At 34.3% G+C, this 5,489-nt stretch overlaps 1 protein-coding gene across 3 annotated transcripts in view; it reads left to right on the top strand.

Annotated features, from left to right (window-relative positions):
• The first annotated feature begins 5,034 nt into the window (after positions 1-5,034).
• GRM2 (glutamate metabotropic receptor 2) overlaps positions 5,035-5,489 on the top strand; it is a 1,030,381-nt gene continuing 1,029,926 nt past the window's right edge. For all 3 annotated transcript variants that reach the window (XM_044077479.1, XM_044077477.1, XM_044077478.1), the window contains exon 1: positions 5,035-5,489. This exon is cut by the window's right edge and continues 779 nt beyond it. The gene's annotated coding sequence lies outside the window, so the exon portion shown is untranslated.

The raw sequence follows: 5,489 nt of genomic DNA, 5'->3' as shown, positions 1-5,489 counted from the left end.
GGGCCTGTTTCTTTTAACCATGTGATGCATACTATCAACATGAGCTTTAGAAGTTACTGGAAGCATGCATTTCCCATTTGTAAGCATAATGGTGTGCTTTTCTGTGAGCTTGTATATCTGGCATATCTCAATGGCCTTGTTCAAAGTTAAATCACTGTCACAAAGCAAAATATTTCTTACAGCATCATCTTTAATACCACACACCATTCTGTCTTTTATCATCGCGTACCTTAAATCACAAAAAATGCACGTTTTATCCTTGTTTCTTAAGTCTGTTATATATGCTGCAAAGGTTTCACCAAGCTTTTGATCCCTTGTGTAAAATAAGTGCATTTCCATTGTAATGTTTGTCTGGTGGTTGTGCATTTCTCTAAATTTACATTTTAAGCACTCAGGGTCCTCCCTTGATTCAGCCAGCACAACAGTATGACAGTTTTCCCCCCTACTGCAAAGATAGCAGTGCATACACAAATAAACGCTCCCTTTCAATGGCTTTTGACCCAGCTAAATTAAGAAGAATAAATGCCTTTGTATGGTCATCTTTATCAGAAAATGCAGTCTGTATGAAAATACCATACTCTTGCTCAAACACTCTCCAGTTGTCTGCAATATTATTGTCAAACACAAGTGCAATGGGTTTTCAAAATCTGTCTGCCATGCCAACAAAGTATGCACAAACTCACTGAAAAATATGGCCCTTGTAATTATGTACAAACAAGCACACACAGCAGCTGGTAATAAAATTTAAATACACAAGAAACTCTTTGAAATACTTTACTTTGTGAAATATGCTCTGAAATGGCTATATCTTGTGAAATAACTTTACTGTAATACTGCACAAACGTGAACACTTTTGATAACTCAGATATCTTTAATTAATACAAAAAAATACGCGATTAATGAAATATGCAGTCGTTTCCCTTTTATTGTATTCATTTTATGCAATTTGGACTTTGTTTCAAACATTTTCTGTAGTAATTTGAATATTTTTATCAATATCAGACATATTGGTTTATGCAAATATCGTTTGGAGCATTCTGTATGCTTTGTTTCATATTTTGCTAATAAGAAATTATTTGAGCAAGTTTTAACATCTGAAATTCGTTGCTGACCTGTTTTGTGAATTATATGTGTAGTAGGGATGATCCACTCCTGTATGTCCTTTTAGATATGCCACTTCTGACACCATGTCGCTTGTTCCTCTGTAACATAGATGCCGAACAGGTGGAGTAGTTCATTTAGATGCTTTAGTACATAGAAACACATCAGGATTTATAGCAGCATCATAAAATACAAATTAACTAATTAGTCGACAGACCTTACAGACATACATGTTTACATCTCAACATTTTACTACAAAATGGCAGTCAGGCATGTACGTGCTCAGTATTTATACACTTGTGCAAGCCCTCACATAGCTTCTTTTAAAGATATATACATACACATTGATCTACAAATTCTAGCCATGTCCATGCCTTCCTCATTTGGTATGATGGTGTATAATGACTTAATATCCAGGGTGACCAACAAATCAGATTCTAAAACACTGATAATATTTATCTTACTTATAAAATCAAAAGTGTCTTTGATATAAGAATTACTCAATTCCACTACCCGTTGCAGGTGTTTATTGACAAAAATTGCAATAGCTTCCATTTTCCCTTTTTCACTGGCAACTATTGGCCTAAAAGGGGGATTATCTAAGTCTTTGTGGATTTTTGGTACACCAAAGTCCAGCTGAATTTGGGGCTGTCTATTCTAAGATACTTCCTAATATTATCAGTGACTCTACCACTATAAAATCATAAAGTGAATAAGCTCTTTTCACTTCATTGAAGGATGTTAACCTGTAGTATCTATTATCAGCCAACATTTCTTGCATATTACCATCATAATTAGCTCTATCAATCACCTCTATAGTATTACTTTTATCTGCTTTGGTTGTCAAAATATTATTGTTATTCATCAGTTCATAAAATATTTTCTTTTCAGAAGCAGATATATACAGATATGGATTTCTAAATACCGACTTTCCATAATCCTGAAAAGCAAAATACTGAGAACAGAATGCCAAAATTTAAAAATGCAAAAAACATAAAATACCAAAGCCCAAAATACCAAATTTAAACGCACAAATCTAGCATACAACTCCCTACACCAAAACAGTAGTATAGAAAAACAACACTGTATACTTCCAAAAACAATGAAGAACTTTTGCAAAAATTCAATAACTACTAACTTACCTTCCTTCTACGAACTGGACTATCTAAAACCTACCTAAGTGGGGGGCTATGCCCACCTAACCCCCAACTATATATAGCACAACTCTGGGATTGCAAAAGGCATATATCTTTTTATTATGCTATAGTACTGTACACACTTCCACTACTGCTAAGACTGTATGAAACATCAGCCATATTTGTTCATATACTTCCTATACAAATTTAAAGAGACATACCTGATTTACAAACACTAAATAAGTATGTTCTATGTTATTATTGTATTCTGCAAATTGGCACTTTAAATTTCAGTCCTATAACACTCGGCTTTCTACACTTTCAGTATTTTGAGTGTTGGTATTATAAACTTTCAGTATTTTGAACTTTCTGCATTCTGATCTTGGTATTTTGATTTTTGGGGTTATGGTGAGAGAGAGAAAGAGAGAGAGAGAGAGAGAGAGAGAGAACAACTCTAGGATAAGGTTATCTAAACTGATGGTTTGAGTTTTCCTTTAACAAACTAGTCTTAATGTCAGTAGATATACAGTGACATGGACAGACTGAGACTTAGTCTGAAGGTCAGGATTAGTGGAAATGGTGATAACTTGTTTGAGGTCCATAAAATATGATTAGTAGTGGGGGCCTAATTAGTAGAGGAATAAATGAAATGTGCCTTGGGAAGCCATGGACAAAAATGTCCTATATGATTATGCATGCATACCAGTCTGAGTCTGTTCTAAGTCCCCCAAATAATAATTAAAAATAATAGTAAAAGAACACTAGCAAATGTCTTCTTTGACATCTGGATTGGAGAGTGACACACATCAAAACAAAATAAAACAAAAAGCTTGCTTTACACAGCTACTCTATTTTGTTTACATCTGAGACTTTTTTTTGATGACAAGGAGGTTTGAGCCAGTCCTTTGCACAGATGGCATATGGGTGTCAAGAAGAAAATTTAGTCTTAACAGCTCTCAAATTTTATTACTCCTAGTTTTAAAATTCATAAGACAAATGGTCTTAACTCCATCTCTTGCTTAGACTAAACAGTCTTAAAGAGGCAGTTATGGATTGAGGATTATAGTTGTGTTTCTTTTGAAGCATTTTTTTTCAGCTTTCTAAGCCAACCCTCACTTTGACATTCTGATTTATATTATAACATCCAGTAAAAAGTTTTGTTATAACACTATACTTAGTTTACTGTCCCATTTGGCATTTATAAAAGTTAAACAAATATGACCAGATCCAAAACATGTAATACAGCAACAAACATCTGAATGGCACAACTATGTCTGTAATCCAATATATGCAAACTTGTTCAGTTTTACTTTGTGCCAATGCATTTTTTGGGAATGATAGAATAATTTCTCTAAAGCTTTCTTATAGTGGCTTGACAGAGAGACAGATTACCCAACAGTTACACTGACCTTGTAATTTACTTTGTCCTGCATTACATTTACTCTGTCTTTCTATATTTTGCTCTCCAGTTGCTGATAACACAGAGTGTAATACATTTAGAATTTTAGAACCATATACATTCCAATTTTTGATTCGCTGATCTGCCAGATAATGGCCGGGATTCGTCAGCAAATGCTTTGTATTTTTTGCCTACTTAAATTATTAATATAATTTTAAACAAATGTTGTTCTTTAATTGAAAATGAAATTGATTGTCTCCTATGTCTGTTTCAGCATTTCTGCTTATGTAGCTATTTCCTTTGATGGACCTGATAAAGGTTGAACATTTACCTTTTTTAATGAATAATCTTAACCTTTTTCATTAACATTATCAAGAGAGTATGTGAATCTATTTATTAAAAGTGCAAGTCTGTATTCTATCACAGAAGCCTGACTGTCAAAAGACAGCATCACAAATGATGTGAAATACACATGTGCTAAATTTAAATTATTGAAAACATGCATACCTTTTATATAAAACATCAATGCAAATAAAAAGTTATGACAGGATAAGAACTATACATCACCTTGAGTAATTCTAATTTTTTCCTCTCATGACAGAGTTTGCTTTTACTCCAAGCTAAAGCAACTTCGGGGTGTGAAAAAGGAGAAGGAAGAGCAGGAAGGGGCAGATGGGTTTGCCCCTACCTTAACTTTGTTTTTAATACTGGTGCTTTGCAATCACTTCAGTATCAAGGTATTCCCCCATTATTTGTGATTTTTTTCAGGCTTGTGTACTAGATCTATAGTAAGATTTATGAGTTCCCGTGTTTTAAGGTATTATGACACCTTTATAGCTGGGGAAAAAGTGATGAAATCAGTCTTACCTGTTGGAAGCCTTAGTCAAAACTGGGACTTGCGTTGTAAACATATAAACAGCTTTGAATGTTCTGAATTTATGTAATCTAAAGATAGTTGTTGAGGCTGAACACACTATTCATATTGAGGTCTTGCCACCAATAATAGTGTTATCAAGAAATGCACCGTAAATAAGAGAAATTCACCATTTAGTATTACTTTTCACAATTGCTTCACCAAGCATAACAAATTACTCTTCCTTTTTTGATCTTCCGTCTGATTAGCAAAGCACTGTGATTAGAAGTAGAACCTTTTAGCTACATTTGCTTCTACATTTGTACAAAGCAAAATAAAAATATGTCTTAAACTGCAGCATTGCTTCATTTAACAAAAATAGTTGTTCATGTTAATCGTGCGTTGAACTACAAACAAATGTATCACATAAATTAATCATTATTTTCTGCCGTCTTGGTTGGTGGTAGTAATCCTTCGCACAATGCAAATACATAAACATAGATATGTACTATAGAAAGCAATGGACAAGGGTTGTCTAGGGAGAATACTAGTGCCAGAGTCAATACGTTGGTGCCTTTTGGGATTAAGAGCAAAAGTACATGCGAGTCGGATCTATATCATTTAGGACAGGGATTTAGAGGTTCATTGTGGAGGCATTTTTAGTGATTTTTGCAGCGTTTTAGTTGAAAATATGAACATATTTGTCGGGTGTAGTAAACTATAAGGCGGGAAGAAGAGAGTGTGCTTTTTGAATACTGCATGTATTCTTCCGCCACAAACAGGGATTCCCGTGTAATACACTGACTCTTGTGAAAGACAAAATCACAACTTAAAAAGCCTCGTTTATGCTTGGAAGTGCAGTGCTCAAGAGTTTGAGCAAATTGCTGGCAGGAAAGTTTTCTCCATCTAATGCCAGTATGATGAGTCCATTTGGCGAGTAAAATTTATTAGTAGCGCTGATCGCTATCACCAAGGCTACGTCAAACAAGAAGGAAACCTC

Source organism: Protopterus annectens, chromosome 7.part0 (genome assembly GCF_019279795.1).
Source record: "Protopterus annectens isolate FY-2018-M chromosome 7.part0, PAN1.0, whole genome shotgun sequence".
Lineage (NCBI taxonomy): Eukaryota > Metazoa > Chordata > Ceratodontiformes > Protopteridae > Protopterus > Protopterus annectens.
This window is presented reverse-complemented; position numbering and strand designations above follow the sequence as displayed.